We start from the raw sequence: 21,028 nt of genomic DNA, 5'->3' as shown, positions 1-21,028 counted from the left end.
CACTTATTCCCAATGCAAAGTCACAAACCCGAGAGCTCATGGCCCCATACAGCTTTGAGCAGCAGTGTGTCCAGCTCCACTTTGTCTGTCTTGGGTGATTCCTCTCTGGCACAGTGCTCTGTCCCTCCCAGGCTTGGTCTATGCTAGACCTTACAGTTGACTGCAGAAACACAATTCTAGCTATGGCAATTTCATAGCTAGAATCAACATGTCTGCAGTCAGCTCTAAGGTCTGTCCTCACTGAGGGACGTTGATGGGAGCGTTTCTCCCGTCAACCTCCCTTACTCCTCATGACAGCAGCACAGAGGGTCTACAGCAGACCCCAGAGAGTTCAATTTTATTGTGTCTTTACCAGACAGGAGAAATCGAACTCCGGGAGATCAACCCTTAAACCCAGCAAGTGTAGACGTACCCCTAGGCTTCAGGCAGGATCTCAGCTGCTTCATTCTGTGAGGGTCTGCTTGCTGAAGCCCTTCTTTCTGGAGCTGCAGACAAACACCTATTGGTCTTCCCTTCCTCTGTAAGGTCCATTATCCACCAACACCACACCCCCTTAGGAAAAAAGATGTTAAGGTGCCATGCTCTCTAAATGCCAAAGGGCTTGTATTTACACAGGGAAAAATCTGCACCCCTGAGTAACACAGCTTTACCAGCCTCACTCCCTGACCCCCAATGCCCACGGCACTAAGTTGATGGCAGTGCTTTTCTTGTCGACATTGCTACTGTCTCTGGTGGAAGTGGATTAACAGCACCAATGGGAGAAAGTCTCTCATTGGTATAGGAGCATCTTTGCTGAAGCAGAACAGTCGCACAGCTGTAGCATTTTAAGTGTAGACCTATCCTCAGATTCTGAAGCTTTCGTCCAACTGAATGTGTTCTGGAGAGCTGTTTGTATTTAAAAGTGTTTTTTTTCTTTCCTATAAAAAGAGGAAGGTGTGATGTTTTCTTTTGAATAGCTAAAAAAGGAAGTGCTGAGTGAAATTTGTGTGTGTTTTTCTGTTCCTGACTTTAAGTCTTGGAAGTACTACACGGTTTTCCTCTTCCTGTAGCTGTCGAGGCAAGAGCTCCACTGTGTATATTATCCAGGTTTCTCCATATGCTGCACCAGCTGTATGTTGTCTTTCATTGACATAGCAAGTGTATAGTATATAATAAACTAATATATGAAAAGGGAGCTTTCAGATATATGGTTTATGATTCATTCGATTCACTGCATTCAGCAAAGTGACTAATCACAAGTAGATATGAGACAACAGACCCTAGTGTGTGTAAAAAAATTAACCAATGGACTCAGAATTCTAAAGCTTATTCATTTTCATATGTGGAATTTTTAAAATGAATGACATACAATGCACTGCTTTTAGCACTATTGACTTCAGTGGACTTACATCAAGGATGAATTTGCCCCAAATTACCTGTAGAAAAAACAAGGCGGATTCATTAGTCTATGTTTTTTCTTAGATTCGTCAAAGCAGTTCCACCCAGGCACATTTCAGTCAGTGGTCCGACACCAGCTGTGACAATCACTATGAGTAAATCACTTAACCCTTCTTTACCTCAGTTTTCCAATCTGTAAAATGGTTATAGTATGACTTACCACACCCAGCTGTGTGAAACATAAGTAAGATTTTTTTTGTGATCTATATTGACATACTTGGATGGGAAGTGCTATGTAAAGGCTACAATTTGTAAGCAAAATGGAACTCAGAAAGTAATTAATTGGATACCAATCTTTTTTTCTTTTGATTCAGTAGTTTAATATGGTTGCACATGTAAATGAGAGACAAAGTAAGGATCCAGTCTTGTGAGGTATGTTTTATACATACGTGAGAGGCAAACTACTGTAAGATTATTAAACCATTCTTCATAGAACACTAGGACTGGAAGGGACCTCGAGAGGCCATCGAGTCCAGCCCCCTGCTCCAATGGCAGGACCAAGTACTGTCTAAACCATCCCTGATAGACATCTATCTAACCTGTTCTTAAATATCTCCAGCAATGGAGATTCCACAACCTCCCTTAGCAATTTATTCCACTGTTTGACCACCCTGACAGTTAGGAACTTTTTCCTAATGTCCAACCTAAACCTCCCTTGCTGCAGTTTAAGCCCATTGCCTCTTGTTCTATCCTCAGAGGCCAAGAAGAACAAGTTTTTTCCCTCCTCCTTATGACACCCTTTTAGATACCCAAAAGCCGCTATCATGTCTCCCCTCAATCTTCTCTTTTCCAAAATCTTCTCTGACTACCTTTGAAATATTGGCTAAAGCCAAAATCTCAAATCAAAGTTTCTTCAAAATTCAGGACCTTTAGCTGAATCCTTGCCTGCAGTTTGAGTTCCAGGTTAGATTCAAAGCTCAAAAGGATCTATTTCCAAATTTCAGTTTGTAAACAATCAAAATATTCATTTTTATTGTAAAACAATAGCATATAGGAAACCAACTAAAAATCAGGGTCCCATTGTGCTAGTTACTGTACAGACAAGTAACGGAGGAGATAGCCCTGCTCAAGGTTGCTCACAGACTAAATATCATGCAAGATTAATTGGTTTTGTACAATACCATTCTAAGACCAGCTCATCTCGTGAAACGGCGTTCATGCAAAATTGTAGAAAACATGCAGGATAAATTCTCTGCCATTTTAGTTTGAATCTCATGCAAACATTTTTAGTCCCATTTTCTAGCACACAGAATTTCAGCAACATTAAATCCAACCTTGCGCTCCATTTCCGATTGGCCTCAGATCCAAATCTTGATGCAAAATATGTTCTCCTCTCTGATCCATGAAATGGACTCATTATAGTTGCATTTTCCAGGATAAATGCAGGCAGTGTATCCAGTGATTCCACAGGAACAAAAGGAACAGACTAACACGGGTATCTCTCTGTTACTAGGTATCTTGCAAGTTTGGCATCTGAATTAAAATAGAGACTGGTGATGCCATTACAGTATTCAAATAAAAGTATGTTCAGTGGCAACATCCATTCTTTGAACTTCATATGTCTTTGTAAATACATTCAAGTTTTGTTTCACAACCTTAAGGAAAAAAATTTAGATGATTCACTTGTGCTCTTTCAGTGTCATAAATGTTTTGACAACCTGCTTCTCAGATATACTGTAGGTATCAGTCAGATTTGCCCGTCATTTTTAGGAATACTAAACTCATTTGATTTTTAAGAAATACATCTCAAGCTTCTCGCAACAGATAATGTTTGAAAATATTTCTGTGACTAGAAATCAGATGGGAGACAAGGACATGGGAACAAAATAGATGTATATGGAATAAGTGGTTCGGAGACAGTCATATTGAGTTCTTTCCACCCTTTCTCTTAATGCTAGAACAAGGAGACTCTCAGTGAAATTGAAAAACAAGGAGATTAGAACTGATAGAAGTCAATGGATAATTAGACTTTAGAACTCATTGCAATAGGACATTTTTATATATTTGGCTTCCCTCCCCACAACCCACAGTCCACTCATTTGTAGGTCTTTAGATGTTATTAAGCTCCTCAGGTCATGGATCATGCCTTCTTTGTTTGGAAAGTGGCTACCACACTGTGGGCATGAGTGGAAATGCATAAGAAAATAATGAGTGAAGAAGTTACTTGGATTCCAATATTTATATGAATAATAAAAATATCCACCATTCGGGGCATGAGGGTTATATAACGGGGACTAGGAAGATGCTTCCCCTACACATGTTATTGCTAACCAGTTCAGTATGACACTTTATATTCTCAAAGCATCTGGCTCTGACCAGTGTCCAAGAGACAATACTGGACAATAGTTTTCCAGACGCAGTATAGCAGCTCCCAGCTTTCTACCCTCCATCCTTGCTCACAACCATCCAAGGAACTAGCATCCATAAAGCATATAAACAAACTGTAGGACTAAAATTTACCCTGAGACTCTAGCCATTCATTTCTCTCTCAAGACAGTAGTAGCCAATTCAAGGAGTCCTAAACTTTCTGATGGGTTCAGAAGGTGTGGTAGTTTTATAAATAATAAAGCTGGATCATTGTAATACCCTTGCTGGGCATCTGTTGGCCAGTGTGTTTTCTGGCAGCTAATGGCAATCTGTGAGAATATTTTCAATCTTTTTTGGACTAAAATTTAGAAATTCAGCAGGGTCTGGGTACTGGGCACTCTTGTATGGGGGACTAGGAGCAAGTCAAACCCCCATTCAACTTGCATGTGGTATAGTGTCCCATCCAGTGGCACCAAGACCTCTTAACAGAGAGAACAATGAGTCTGTTCTACAACCTTAGCTAATCGCCAACCAGCTTTTAGCTCATTCAGTGGAGGCTCATGTACTAAACTCTGAAAAGCCCAGATTCTGTCCTGCCTGCTGACAGCCTGGGTCTTTCATCATTCCAAAAATAAAGAACTTTCTACCTTTACAGAAGCTACTGCGCTCCTGGCACACACAAATAAGCAGGACTGTCTGACCACTTATGCCTCCTCAGAGCAGGTCAAGAGAGGATGGCTGGGGAAAGATGGACAATTGGAAGAGCCTTGGCTCCATCTCCCCACCTCACACAAGCTGCAAGCCAGAGCAGCTGGGCCAGTGCAGGGGGTAGTTCATTGCTGGTGCAGTTCCTCTGGGAGAAATTCTGATTCAAACATGTGTCTGTGACTCAATATGCCTAGTGGACCTACTCCTAGAGCATGCATCTTCCACACACTCCCCTACTCAGTGCTGTTCCTAAAATCAGAATGTCACTCATACTGATTTATAACTCCGTTTGCAGCTCGGTATAGTAGGAGTCATCTCAAAGCATACTTGCCATTCCACCCATAGTAAGAGTACTGGAATATCATGAGGTAGACAATGCTCATCAATTAGTAGCACTATGGTAAATACACCAGTGGACAGAGAAGAAATTTGTGATGTTCTAGTTAAGAAAGTAATTATAGCACAAAAGAAGAAATACTTCTTACTCAATACCTGAACACCATTTCCTAGGGGAAGGAGCTTTTTTATGCACGGATGACTGTAATAGCATGCTGTAACTTGTTTCATTTATTTACTAGGAGTGGCCAAACTAGTCACAAATAGGCATTCCCTTGATAACTATATTGATCGGGTTCAATGGCAGTCCTGCACTGAATGCATCATATAACCATTTTATATCGAATATGACAGCAGAGTAGAGGAAAAGATTGTCTTCTTTTATATATAAGTAATGAAGACAGGAAAAGCTTCTGCAAGCAAACTAAGAGTGCACTAAAATATCCAACTTGTATTCAACTATGTTTCAATGCTTAGCCCCATATAGTTCTTTAATTTATTTATTAGCAAATCAACACAGAACATATGTTGATATTTTGAACCTTGAAGAAAGAATTCATCCTTAAGATAAACATGCTGTTGGTAGAGTACTTCATGCTTATGAGGTGTGTGATGAAAAGCGTGGCATTCTCAGTCCAGGAATCTGAAGTTTCCTATTTAGTCATAGACCAGATGACGCTAAAATATTAGTGATGCCGTGTCCTCTAGCACTGCATCAGCCACAGTATAACAGCACTGAACAAAACACACCAATGAAGACAGTTCCTGCCCCAAAGAGCTTATAATCTAAAAGACAGACATAGAAAAGACATATACTATTACCCCATATTTTCCAAGCTAATAGTAAATAATTTCTGGTGGGGAGATACTCATTTGTTGGTAGTATCCATTTAATCCCTCACGTGTGCTTTCCAGAGTGTAAACCAGTCCCAAAGCTGCAAGGTTTTGCTGACCGATAAATATTTTTCTGTCAGGAACTGGTTGTCCCATCCATCAGTTCATTTCAGAAAACCTTAACCTGCAAACAAAAGTCACACAGTGATTGTCCATCACTATTGTCCTGAGACAATACTAGCAATGAAACTTTTATTTACCACTCAGCCCTTAAAAATATTATTCTATATATCCCTAATGCATTTATGGGTAACTTATGGGATCCCACAGATAGTGGAGAAATAGTAATTATAATCTCGTACTAGAGATGGACTAACCAACCATGGCTCCAAAATCCTCTCTGATCTGTGGATCAGAGGGTTGGAATCTGAAGTTATATTTCATCGTCATGACATACTGTGTCATATTGGTACATAGACCTGATTAAAGGGAAAAACTCAAGTCCATATGAATCATTATTACTAGGATCTTATGCAGTGTAAGGTCTAGCCTTCTGAGGGTCTGAGGATTCAACTCTCATCACCTTACAGATTTAGTGCTTCAGCTGCTACAAGACTTCAGAAAAAAAAGAGGTTAGTGTTTCTATCTTAGCTTTTGGAGTATCAGCTGCAGGTATCTGCCATGCTTTGGGTTACCATTAAATATGTAACTGTTGGTTTCAGCTATTAGAATGGTACAATCTTTCATTTTCCCCCTCTCCTTTTTTCACTGGAACTGTACACCTTATTCTTTTGTCTCTGATGGGAAATGGGGATTCCTTCCATTAAAGAATCTTGGTCAAAATATATCGAAAGCTAGTGATAATATAGAGGAGTCTGAAGCGTGGCTCAAAGTTAGTAAGGAAGCTGTTGTGAAGAGAACTGGACAGGCAGTTTTCGCCTGGCCAGGAAGGGTATGTCTTCTCTGAAATTACACTCCTGCAACTGGTCTGTGCCAACTGACTAAAACTCACAGAGCTCTGGCTAAGGGGCAGTTTAATTGTGGTTTTGATGCTCAGGCTTGGGCTGGTGTTCAGGCTCTAGGACCCTGTGGTTAAAGAGCTCAGGGTCCAACCCAAACCCAGAGGAATATACTGCAATTAAACAGCCCCTTATCCCAAGTCCCATTAGCCAGAGTCAACCGATATGATCCAGCCACAGGTGTCTAACTACAGTGTAAACATACCCTGAGAGACTTCAGGAGCAGTGTTTCCAAGGATGTTCCAGAATGTTCCAGTGAATTTTAAAATAAGGGAATAGAGCTAAGACTTTGTCTCAATATTTCCAACTCCAAGCATTAAAAACCATGAGATTGACTTTGCAATAACAATAATCAGGAGTTCTATTCACAACTGGAGGATTGGGTCAAAAGAAATCTGATGAGTTTCTAAAGGGCAAATGCCATCTTGCAGTTGGGATGGAAGAATCCCAAGCACTACTACTGGCTGGGGACCAACTGGCTAAGCTTCAGTTCTGCAGAGGACTTAGGGGTTACAGTGGCTGAGAAGCTCTCTATGAGTCAACCTAACGGCATATTGTGGTGCATTAGTAGGAGTATTGCCAGCAGATCTAGCCCCCTCCCGTCCCCATCCCCGTCCCCGTCCCCGTCCCCGTCCCTGTCCCCTCCCCTCCCCCACCACTTCAGAAAGGATGTGGATGCTTTGTAGACAGTCCAGCAGAGGGCAACTGAAATGGTTAGGGAGCTGAAGCACATGACTTATGAGGAGAGGCTGAGGGATTTAGGTTTATTTAGCGTACAGAAGAGAAGAATGAGGGGCTGGGGGGATTTGATAGCAGCCTACAGCTACCTCAGAAGGGGCTCCAAAGACAATGGAGAGATGCTGTTCTCAGTGGTGACAGATGGCAGAAGGAGGAGCAGTGGTCTCAAGTTGCAGTGAGTGAGGTCTCGTTTGGGTATTAGGAAAAACTATGTTTCTAGGAGCATGATGAGGTGGTGGAATCTCCATCCCTAGAGGTTTTTAAGTCCCAGACTGACAAAGCTCTGGCTGGGATAATTTAGTTGGGGTTGGTCCTTTTTATCAGGGGATTAGACTTGATGACCTCCTGAGTTCTCTTCCAACCCTATGTTTCTATGACTCTTATCTACTGGGATTTGAGTTACCTGCATTCAAGTTTTACGACTCTCCTCTGCAGCCATGAGGGCTTGAAATTTCTTTTATTTTAAATGAACGCTGATGTTTTCATGTGTTCACGTGACTGGAAACCTGGGAACCATGAGACCTGTAATAAAATTGTGATACTGCTGTCTGTCTGCAGGGAGCTCCGAGGCCTAAGATGATGTTAAATTGTTGTGCAATTTGGATGTGAATGTGGTTTTAAAAATATTTTCTTAAAAATGTTGCACCCCCACACCCTTACATGCCTAAAAGCCAGGAACAATCTGGCTCTATATTAGTAGGCAACAAAATATTATGATGACTATTATTACCATGGTTAGCATGTGCCAGTCTGAGGGGAACACAGGGCACAATAGTGGTTATTCAGCTTTCTCTTTTTCTAAACATGTACGAAATAATACATCCATTTCACAAGCATTTGCTGTACCCTAATAAATAGTATGTTATCCGGAATTTTAGCACTTGAAAATGCAAAGGTTGGTTCAAGAAGATAGTCAGATGTGAGACTTAATTATAGTGTTTTATCACTCAGCAGAACACCTAATGTTTAGCACTATAGCTGAAGTACTTCTTTTCATGTCATAACAAAGATTGCCCTCTGATAATAATTACAACCTGGATAATCAAAGGAAAGGCAATTTGTAACAGTCAAGAAAGTTCAGCAACTACATTTGGAGAGTTTGTTTCTCATGCATTTGCTCTAAATTACTGTGCAGGAAACTAGTATCACAAACACTTTCTCAAAGCTAGCAAAATTTAGACTAAAGTTAATGTTCATATGAATAGAGCCCCGCTATATAAAATTGGCATTCACATGTGCATCTGCAAAACTGAGCCATGGATGTGGATGCCTGTGGATATAAAGAAGATATCTGTGGATTTGCAAGGCTCTACATATAAAAAACACATCACAAGACAAAAATAATTAATTAGTATCATGCCTTTTAAAAATGGAAAGAAGAGATGACCAAATAAGGAAATCTACTGCAGAATAGAAGAGATTTGCATAGGGCTTAATTTGTTCCCACTGAAGTCAATGGCTAAACTACTGAAAATTTAAATAGAAGTAAGATTAGGCAAACTGTACAAACCAATGTGAATTAAGTTTACAAATATTTCATAAAACATTTTATGCTGACATTCTATGGATGTGTAGGTGCAGTACATCCAATATATTCACTGATATTGTAGTTCAGTAGAAAAGGGCAATCTCTCACCACGATTTGAAGACTAGTGAGAGATTAATTTTGTTTCCAATCCTTTGTGCTTCCCCAAGTTTCTATGAGTTTCAAAAATACTTATCAGTGGTCAGAAAGTTCATTAGCCAGTTTCTTTCAAAATGTATTATGTGGATCTGTGGATTCTATAAATATATGTAGTAATATATGTAGTTTTTCAGCTTTTTTATTCAACAGTTATGTTTTAAGGGCCCAATTTATATGATCTAGATCCATAAATGATGGGGACCATCACATTTTTAACATATTAGTAAGAACCCACCCATCATGTTCTTCTTAACTTCTTTGCTCAGCATTAACTTAATTTGTTATTTTTTTTGCCCTTATCTTTTCTTTGCAGGCTTTAAGAGAATCTCCTTACTGGCTTGGTGTCCTCCACTTTCTTCTACAGCTTCCTTTGTATTTTTAGAGCTCTACACATTTCTTTTTTAAAAGGAATTGTACTGCTGTACCTTAAATTAATGTGTCTAGTAAAAAGACTCATGACTCTCATTTTCAATGGTGTCTCTGACATAACCCTACACAATGACAGGTGCTATCTTTGGCCGTCCCCTTCAGAAAATGTGTCTTCCCTAAGTCTGGCCTCCATATATCTCTTGATAAGCAAAAGCAGAGTTCTGCTAGAGTTAAATACTTATGAGAATGTGTGTCAGTTTTTACAACTTCTCCTGAATTTCATGTTCAAATATCCATTACGTTGCTATTAATAATAAAGCACATAGTGCCACACCAACAATTTTATCTTAGTTCAAGAAAATTCAAAGAGATTTGTTCTTCAGTGCTGATACTGAAAAATTTATCCATGACTAGGCACTGGCTGTGGGGTTCTGAAGCAGTGGGGAGTTTTGTGTAGCTCAGAACAAATTCTGGCAGGATGATAGCTATAAGCATCTTCCAGACAAAAAAACCAACCACAGTGTGAGAACACCGGAGAGAATATATCCTATTGAATCCTGATTTCTCTAAAACCATGGATTTTACTGGCCCTTCCCATCAGAAACTGGGGAGGGAGATAACAAGGTGAGGCCTAAAGGTCAGGGGGTGTCATCCACATGATCTATTATCTATGTCTTTATTCTCTTATATCCACACACCCACATTCCCATGCATGCTAACTGGCAGCATTATCTTCAGTCTGGGAGTGGAGAAGAGTTGGCAGGTAAAGACAGTGAGGAAGAAGACAAGAGCAGCTGCTGAAAGCAGAATATGATTCTATGAGTGGAAGCAAATGTGTGACCACAGACCAGATCTACACTAAAAACTTAGATCAACCCAGCAACATTGTTCATGGGTGTGAAAATCCACCCCTCAAGAAACACGGTTAAATCCAATCTTACCCTCCTATTGACAAAACGAGATCAACATAAAAATTCTTCTGTAGGTCAAGCTACTACTGCTCAAGGAGGTTGATTAACTAAGTGATGGTGCCCAACCAGTCCTGAAGCAGTAGCCACTATAGCCACTTCTGTAGCAAACTAGTCACTTATTCTGAAAGTATATTTATTGTTCAAGCCAGCTAGCTGCACGCAACCAGCCAAATAGCCATGGTATGGCTCGCATGTTGGACACCGTGGAATGATAGTGATTGGAGAACCCCCCCCACCACTGCTGCAAGTATCGACACTAAAGTGGCCTTGCTGTACCATAACTGTAGACAAAGCTTTCTTTTGTTGCATTGCAGTATTCACTGTTGGTTATCACATATCATTTGCACCATAGTCATTCACACAGACTGCTTTTTAGCGCCCTCTGTGTGACGTGTATGATGGCTGACTCCATCCTCATCTGTCCTCAAGAGCCCCCAAGCAGCTGAACAGTGATGGCTCATTTCACAGAAATGGACTGTTCCTAAAGAATGGTAGTGGTGAGCAATAGAAATGCAAACACCATATCACATGGTCACCAACTTCCATCAGGACCTGTAGCTGAGAGACAGAAACTCTGCAAACACGTGCTGAAGGGAGGAATCCAGTGAGGGCAAAGCTCACATGAAAGAACATGGTGGTGGCACTCAGGGTAGAGTGTATTTCCCACTTCCACCATCTGTTTTATGGTGACTAGCTATTGATGTTTTCCTTCTGGTCAGATTCCCTGTGCAAGTGCATGGGGTCACTGAGATGTCCTTTGATTATATCCATGCTGCTGCCAGTTACATACCAGCTCTTCCTTTTGGGATTGCCTCTATTCACTAACTGCTAAACTAACATTTTACAAAGAGTCTACATGCACCTTGCTCGACATCAGCATCTGTGTTACTTCTCTTTGCATTGCATCATGCGTATGCCCTTTCCTTTTTCAGGGGGGCAGCGATAACCTGCTGTTTCCCATGTAGCAGCCACCTTTGACAGCTGTAGGCATGGTGAGGCAGAGGGGCATCCCTCCTAACTTGAATGTAAGGGAGCACTACACTCCCACCCATGGACAGAGCCAAATCTGCCCTATCCCCTTTTCAGAAGAACCAGAACTGGAAGCAGAAACGTCCTGGAGCTCAGTGGCTGCTGACCCATGGGGGAGAGTGGACATCTCTTCTAGGGAATAAATATCTCTGCAAGAGCCCAGTCCAGCCCTGAATGGACTAACACCTTGCTGTTAAGGGAGGCAGGCGAGAATCCTGAAGAGCTCTCTGAGCTATCAGCCTTCAGGTGTCCCAAGGAGATGGGAAATCTTGGAGCCAAAGGAACCTACACCCTGACTGTGGTAGGAAATATCCCAGAGTGGGGTCAGACTAACCTAGTGCTTCTGCCAGAGAGTGAGTCAGCAGTTCCCTGTAAGCTGTGTGCTCGTGCAGCGCCCCCCCCCCCCCCCGCCCAAGAGATTCCAGTGTGGCCCAGCTGGTTAGCAGAGCACCCACAGCTAGGTTCTTTGTTTTGAATGATGGTGCATGTTCCACTGCCTTGGTGCACATGCAAAATTTTTCCACACATGGATGGAAAAAATTCACACGTGGACTGAAAAGGATTAGAGGGAGCATTGGCCTGTGCATTGTGGCTGCAATTCCCCAGATCCAGCTGTGGAACACTATGCTTGCTTGAGGGGCCAGGGTTTATAAACTGCTATAGCTCTGCCTTGAATATAGTCCAGAGCCCTAACTGCTTGTGATTCTGCCCCACTCAAAGGGACTCTTTCTATAAACTTTGCAGCTGTGTGTCCCAGCCACGTGTCTTCAGGCTAAACACTGTTGTGCTTCACTCTTCCCAGTGGGCTGGAGCTCTCGTCCATAAGTCTGTTGCTTGCTGTAGGGCAATAGAGAGGCAGAGCGCTCTCCCTCCCTAGGTAGGTCTGAGGACCACTACATTGGGATAAACCCTCTTGAAGCTGGTGGGTGTAACTAATGCCTTTAATTTAGAACCATTGAAACAGTTATGTTTTTTATGAGATAATGGCACCTCCAAACCAAAAACACATGTCATTGCCCAACACAAAGGCACATCCAATAATTTGGATACACTTTTGGGTGCATATTTCCGTTATGGGGTGGGAGGGACAAGCAAAGGAATACACAGGAAGAGACAACAAAAGGGGACTCCAGACGCAGCGTGGAGCCTGCTGTCTTAGTGTAGTCTTTGTAAATAAACAAATTTGCATTGAAGAAATACCTGACTTACCAGTTTCTTCTCTCAACTGGAATGACCTACGAGGCCCTGAATTTCTGGCTTGTAACCCAGGACAAAAATTGTGCTGTAAAGTATTTGAAATATGAAATGTGGAGCTATATCGATCTGACAGAACTAGAAGGGACCTTGACAGGTCATTGAGTCCAGTCACCTGCACTCACAACTGGACCAAGCACCATTTCCATGTGAGTTTTGGTCTTGTTGGTTTCTGTCTTTGCTTTTATGTTTGCAGACTTTCTGCTCCTCTGTTCCGTTTCCTGATAAAACTCTGTGGCCCTATGGTATGATGTTTATGTTTCTGATGTTCTGTGCTGTCATCCTTTGCATTCTGGGCAGATGGGCCTTCTTTGCAGTTTCTGCCAGTTGGGCCATCAAAATTCAACTATAAGGGGGTGGAGGGAGCATTCTGTAGAACAATGCTGGGGGTTTAGATGGTACCCAAGAAGAACATGCAAGTAAGCTGTGGCACCTGGTATTCAGTGTCACAGTCCTGAGTAACCTACTGGCAATCACTAGCCAGTATATCCTCAACTTGTGGGTGGTTCCTCTGACTTGCCAGTTCTGAAAGAAGATCATGGTAAACTGCTTCATTGTGACTGAATAGCCCTCTCTGAACCCCAGGCCATACTTTGTAGCCTCTTGTGTTAGGGTAGGGTAGGTGAAATATCACTTGGGAAAAGCAAATTGATACAAGAGAAAAAAGTTGAGCCTGCCAGCTTTAACAGCGATGCCTTAAGTGTAGAAGTGCCAGTAAAATTGCTGGTGAAGGTTGTTTTGAGCAATGGGATAGTTGTATTTGACTGACTAGTGAACCTGAGAAAGTAACAGGGAGGTCAGTTGCTTAGTTTAGTATATTATGGAATATCTTGGGTGACTTTATTCTTGATAGTGCAATATACGTAGCTCTGCCTGGAATGGCAGTGATGTGCACAGAAGTCTAAATAATAGCAGGGTGGAGCTTTGACATCTACTCGAAATTCTGTAACTGCTGCAAATGCCTCTTGGAAAAATCTGGCAATGAAGGCCATGGGTATAAAATGCTATTATATAGAAGAAAAAGGTTTGACAGAACTCTCAGGATTCAATACAACCCATTCTAAGGCTATATTCACACTTAAACTGCTATAACAGCACAGCTGCAGCAAGTATAGACAGTACAGTGATTGGAGTATTGTTTATTCCTATTGGTAATCCATCTCCCTCAGGCTTGGTCTACTCTAGTAGATTAATTCGGATATAGGTGACTTAGGTCAAATTTGGAACATGGAGCATGCAGGACATTAAGCTTGCAAAATCAGAGTCTTTATTGCTTGTGTTCGGGCAGGGCAGGGTTTACAGTCTAGTACACATCATACAGGGGTTACCTCCTTAACAGCAATAGACATGCCTGTCATGTTGCTGCCTGGTGATTCATTAAGCAGTTTTTCAAAGCTTCCCTGATTAGCCCCTCACTGTGGTCTCCTTATTGCCCTGGTGTCTGGCTGTTCATAATTAGTGACCCCATGATCTTCCTCAGCCCTCCAGCCTAGCATTAAATTTTGCCTCGCACTCTCACATAAGTTATGGAGCACACAGCAGGCTGATGCCACCATGAGGGGAATGTTGCTTTTGCTGAGGTCGAGTTGAATCACGAGGCTCCTGAACATAGTTTTTACACAACCAAATACACATTCTACTACCATTCTGTACTTGCATAGTCTGTAGTTGAATGGCTCCTTACTGTGGACCAGGTTGCCTCATTAGCCAAGGAACAAGGGGTAAGCTGGATCTCCCAGAATCACTGTCTCCACATCTCAATGATAATTTCTTGGTCTGGGAAGAAAGTTCCATTCTGCAGGTTTCTGAACAGACCAGAATTTGTAAAGATGCATCACGCACCTTTCCCAACCACCCCACTCTGATGTCAGTGAAATGGTCCATGTGATCCACCAACACCTGCAATACCATAGAGAAGTATTCACTGAGGTTTATGTATTCTGTGGCAAGGTGGTCTGTACCAAGATAGGTATGTGCATTCCATCTATCGCCCTGCCACAGTTAGGGAACCTCATTGTGGCAAAATCATCCATTGTGTTCTGCACATTTCCCAGAGTCACTTTCCTTCTGAGAAGGGTATCGATTGCCTTGGCTGCCTGGATCACAGCAGCCCCCACTGTAGATTTGCCCACTCTGAATTGATTGCCCACTGACTAGTAGTTGTCTAGTGCTGCAAACTTCCACAGAGCTATTGCCACACATGAACTGTCAGAGCAGGTCTCATTTTGCAATTACTGTGCTTCAAGGTGGGAAAAAGCTATCTGCAAAGTTCCATGAAAGTGGCCTTATGCATGTGGTAGTTTTGCAGCCCCTGCTGATCATTCCATACCTGCAGAACAATGCAGTCTTGCCCGTCTGAGCTTGTTTCATGGCCCAAAAAGTGGTGCTCCACTGTGTATAAAGCATCAAGTGCAGCCAGCATGTCCTCATTTCTTCTCTTTAGTGTTTCCCCTTCATGTATGTCTGTGTCCTCCTCAGAGTCTTAATGACTCTGAAGGCTGCTTAGGCTCTGCGCATACTGCAGCACAGTGCACAAGGTGCTCACAATACTTGCCACAACAGTTTGAAGCTGGCCAGTTTCCATGGTAGCCTTGCAATGATATCTGCACAGATACCCAGTGAAAAAAGGTGTGAAAACACTTTTTGCCATGGTTTTCCAAAGGGAGGAGGAGGAGGAGAGAAGTGTACTATTTGGGGCTGATGACACATACCAAGAAACACCATAGAAACATACCAGGAAACTGGGGTTATGTCTACACCAGAAAGTTTTGTTGACAAAACTGACATTTTGTCAACAAAACCCACAGAGCCCTCACGTTCTCAAGGTGTTCTGTTGATAGTAAATCAACAGAATGAGGCACTTCTGTTGACAGTGTTCTGCCACTTCCTCATGAGGCAAAATGCCTCTGTTGACAGAAAGCCAGTCTGGACGTTCTGGGGGGCCCAGTGTTCTGGAAGCCCTGTCTGCTGTGCTTCTGGTTGGCCATTTTGTCATGAGAGCGTCTGGGCATCGGGCCACTCTCTGTCAATAGAGCAGATTGCTCTTGAGATCTGGTTGGCACTCTGGACGCAATCTATCCACAGAAGTTTTGTTAGAAGATTTCTTCCAACAGAAACTTCTGGCAACAGACAGTTCTTGTCTAGCCATGGCCTGGAAGATTAACCCAAAACACAAGGGGACAGCAGGATCTGTGGGATAAGTACCCACAGTGCATTGCTGACAAAGTTGAAGCTGCCCACCGTAATGGGGATGCACTTCATCAACTTCATGTTCCAGTGTGGACATGCTCACTTGACTTTACACAACCAGGTGCTAAAAAATTGACCCTAACAAATTCAACCCAATCTTCTTAGTCATTCAGTTATTCTAAAAGTTACCCAATTTACTTTAGTGGGACAACTCTTGGAACAAGGTGCAACTGAACCTAAGTAAGAGTGTCATATTCTGCCCCAGAGTATTACAGAAAGAGATTCCCATGGACCTAGATTAGCCTATTACATTTCTTAGCTATCATCATCATCAACAACAACCACCATGGGCTCAGCGCCCATTGGTGTCCGATGCTTCCTTCACTATTCCCTTCCATCTTTCCCTGTCCAGTGTAGACTGGCTTAGTTTCTGTAGACTAGCTCTTCACCGGTCTACTATATCATCTATCCATTCTCTGTGGGGTCTGCCTTTCCTATTCAAACCATCCATTATGCCGAATACCAGGGTCTTGATTTTCCTTTCATCTTTCATTCTGCAGATATGCCCAAGTAGCTGTAACTTCCATTGTATAACCTTCTGTAGTATGTTCTCTTTCAGCTGTGGTTTCCTATACAATTCCTCACTGGTGACCTTCTACATCCATCCTGTTCTCAGGATCTATAACAACACATCTCCAATGCCAATATCCTTCTCTTCCAGAGGTTCCATGCTGGTCCCAAGCCTGGACAAAGGAGAAGTGTTGGTCAGATGAGTGTCGATGCACTGATTGTGAAACAGCAATACAAATAAAATCTGATGCCAGTATGACTAACTGATGAAAGATGCCAGCTCGAATATCTTCTGGATAACAAGGTCTGCTGCACCAATTGGGAGATTTGGGTAGGGTCGATAAGTTGGCTTCTGAAAGAAAATTACATCTAACACATATACTATCATTTGCAATGTGGACTGTCTGAACATTGTGGGAGACTGGAAAATTTCTTAGGTAGTGTACTGTTAAAGGCTAAAGTGTGAAACCTTCATTCGTACAAGGGAAGTCCACATCCATGAAAGTAAAGATAGTATGATCTAACACTAATTTATTAAGCCTCATCATATCCCTGTGAGAGAGATCATTATGGCAATTTAAGGATCAGTAAGCACAGAAGTTACTAATTTTTTTGACTCCATGCCACTCCCATCTAATGCTCTGGTTTCCTAGGTGGATTCAGCATATATGCTCTTCTCCATAGTTCTTTCTGCCACATTTCTAGTCAGCATCCTCCTCTTATTTGAGAGCAATGCAAACACTCATCCTACTCTAGAAATATCTGCTTACAGGCCTTCTGACATAAGGGCTGCTAGCTAGAGATTTTTTTTCATAGCTTTGTGCCACACTCAAGCTTGTGTGCTTTCTCATCTGTCTTTTCTCTCTTTCTCTACCATATACTTATTACCTGTGATCATAAATATTTCCTAAGATGTGTGAAAGATACATTATATGTATATGGGAGGATATTCAAAATAAACAAAATGGACCTGATTCATATTTCAAATGATTGAGAGGTCTAATTTTCAACTGTTTGGGAATCGCATCAATTTCCAGCTGTTGTGGGTCACCTGGAAGTCATCCAAATATAAATGGAAGCTCTTAGAAAGAACAAAATGGCTGGCAAGTAGAATACAAATATTTTAAACTTGTAGTGTTTGATGTAATGCCAGTGCAGTGTTTCCATCTGGGTGTGAATGTTGCTATGGTTTAGTTCCAGCAATCTACTTGCCATATACAAAGTGAATTATACAGAAACAGAAAAAGGAGAAGTAGAAAAGAACTGCATTGCTTTAGGTTTGACTTCCCAATGAAGAGATGAAACAGGACGTTTCTGTGAAAACAGAGATGATCTTATCCAGGGGTGAAAGTAACTTACGTTTCTTAATAATAACAGAGAGATGGTCATGTTAGTCTATATACTATCAAAGCAAAAAAGCAGTCCAGTAGCACTTTAAAGACTAACAAAATAGCTTGTTAGGTGACGAGCTTTTGTGGGACTGACCCACTTCTTCAGACCATAGCCATACCAGAACAGACTCAATATTTAAGGCACAGAGAACCAAAAATAGTAATCAAGGTTGACAAATCAGAAAAATTGCAATCAAGGTGGGCAAACCAGAAGAGCAGTGTTGTTGTATCAGAACCCCACTGGGGGGCTGGGAAAGGTCAGGGTGGGGGATTGGGTCATGGAGGGAACAAGAGTCAGGGCTCTAGGTTGAGAGGCGTGGCAGGGCTCAGGGCAAGGATTTGGGGAGTGGAGAAGTCAGGAGAGGTGACTGAGGGTAGGGGTAGCCGGTCAGGGGAAAGTGTGTATGTGTGTAGGAATGGTCGGGTGGCAGAGGGGGGCTCAGGCCTAGGGCACTCCTGGTTGAAAGATTTGTGGCTGAGGCACTCCCGGTTGGTTACTTGGTCTGTGCCCTGCACTGCTATTCCCAGTCAAAGGGAGCTGTGGCTATGGGGGTTCTGCAGTGCAGACAAAAGTGGCATGCACAGACTCCCGCCATTCCGTTCCATTCCATCAGGGAAAAGGGACTGGTGACAGAGGGATTTTTTGTCAGCAGAACCACACCTACATGGCTTGTTTTCTGCCATGAATATGCAAATGAGCCATGCAACTATACAAATGGGTGGCCATTTGCAATTTCGTGAGCCCTCATTTGCATCATGCTGCCAGCAGCCAGACTGAATCTAGACACAGTCTCTGAGAATTGATATCAATATATCTGTGAAACCATTACTGTGTCTACACTAGCCCAAATCTTTGAAATGGCCATGCAAATGGCCATTTCAAAGATTACTAATGAGGCACTGAGATACATATTCAGCGCCTCATTAGCGTGCTGGTGGCCGCAGCACTTCAAAATTGCCACGGCTCGCTGCCGCGCAGCTCGTCCAGATGGGGCTCCTTTTTCAAAGGACCCTGCCAACTTCAAAATCCCCTTATTCCTATCAGCAGATGGTCTCCTATCAGCAGACAGGAATAAGGGGATTTCAAAGTTCCCAGGGTCCTTTCGAAAAGCAGCCCTTTCAATTTGCATGGCCATTTCGAAGATTTGGCCTAGCGTAGAAGTAGCCCATGTGTTTCTAATTTGTTAAACATCGGACTTTTCATGGATAATTCCGAAGAATGTTCCTAGGAAATCTCAGTAGATCAGGGCTTCCATACATGCTTCATGCACTCTTTGATCAATGTAAAACTCGCTAAACAAAGAAATGCTCTGGCACTCAGTTATTTTTGAGAAATTTCAAAATGCTAAGGATTGTCTCAAAGATACATACAATTTGCTTCAGTGCCTGGCTATGGGATCATATGCTAAAATATATTAGTCCATATTGGACCAATTATTAGTCTGCAGTGGAAAATAATCCCTCACAATACTTTCTTTTGTGAAATTTGGAATAGCACTTCAAGGGCACTACTGCTTTATAAACAACTGACTTTAAATTTCCTGGCAATGCAATTCAAAGTGCATTAGCTACTACTTATCCCAAACTGAACAGCATAATGGATTGAACACTCACCTCCAGCATTCCTGTGCAGGTCCTAACTTAAATCAGTGTGTTCTTGGATGATGTATTAGAATATATTACTCTACATTAGACCATTTTTTTCAGGCATAAGGGGCTGGCGTCAGAGGGGCTTGTGCTGGCAGAGCCATATCTACACACCCTATTTACTGCTGGCAGAAGCTTTTAGCAGCAGCGAGATCTCACGTAGCTATGTTAATTACCTGTGAAATTATGCTAATGAGTGGCCATTTGCAACTGCGAGATTGCTCATTAGCATGAAGGTGCCAGCAGTACCCCTCTGTGCAGACCTAGCCTCCATGTCTGAACCACCCCTCCCCCCAGTCTAGCTACAATTCAGCAAGATACTTAGTAGGCATCCTTCAGTCTGCATAGACTATGGATCGCGCCCTTTATAGTTTCAATTGAGGGCTTCATTTACAGCATCTACTGTGACTATGAAGACCCACACGAGAGTGACAGTCCTTGCTGCATCTCTTGCAGATGTGGTGGGTGTCTGGCAAGTCCTTATTGTGCTTTCTGTGCGCTCATTTCTCCTCTGCTACCTGTCTGATGCTCATCTTGCCCTTCTGAAGGCCCTTGTGTAACCCCTGCCTCCATCTGCTGCGGTTGTCTGCTAGTTCTTCCCAGTTGTCCAGCTTGATGTCTACCTCTCTGAGGTCTCTCTTGCAGACATCTTTGTAGCACAACTGGGGGCGTCCGGGAGGTCTTTTGCCAGAGGCTAGCTCACCATACAGGATGTCTTTTGGAATCCTTCCACCATTCATCCTGTGGACGTGGCCAAGCCAGCGGAGCTGATGCTGCCTGAGGAGGGTGTGCGTGGTTGGGATTCCAGCTTGCTTGAGGACGGTGGTGTTGGCACTCTGTGCTTCCATGATATTCCAAGGATGCTCCTGAGGCAGTGCAAGTGGAAGACATTCAGCCTCTTTTCCTGGCGGGCATACAGGGTCCAAGTCTCGCTGCCATAAAGGAGGGTGCTGAGGATGCAGGCTCTGTAGACTTGCATTTTGGTGTGAATGTACAGCTTGTTGTTATTCCATACTCTCTTGCTGAGTCTGGACAGAGTTGTGGCCGCTTTTACGATCCTCCTATTTAGCTCAGTGTCCAACGACAGGGTGTCAGTGATGGTGGACCCGAGGTAAACGAACTCATGGACAACCTCTAAGTATAGTTGTCAATGCTGATTGATGGGGATTCAGCAACATCCTGACAGAGTACGTTTGTCTTCTTTAGGCTGATGGTAAGCCCAAAGTCCTTGCACGCTTTGGAGAACTGATCCGGCAGTTTTTGAAGCTGGTCTTCTGTGTGAGACACTACAGTAGCATCGTCTGCAAACAGCATGTCTCTGATGAGGACTTCCCGCACCTTAGACTTAGCTTTCAGCCTTGCAAGATTAAACAGTTTGCCATCAGATCTTGTGTGCAGGAAGATGCCCTCTGTTGAAGATCCAAAGGCATGCTTCAGGAGGAGTGCGAAGAAGATCCCGAACAACGTCGGAGCAAGCACGCATCCTTGTTTGACGCTGCTCCTGATTCTGAAAGCATCTGATAAAGCGCCATCATATTGGATGGT

The sequence above is a fragment of the Carettochelys insculpta genome, chromosome 3 (assembly GCF_033958435.1).
Source record: "Carettochelys insculpta isolate YL-2023 chromosome 3, ASM3395843v1, whole genome shotgun sequence".
Lineage (NCBI taxonomy): Eukaryota > Metazoa > Chordata > Testudines > Carettochelyidae > Carettochelys > Carettochelys insculpta.
This window is presented reverse-complemented; position numbering follows the sequence as displayed.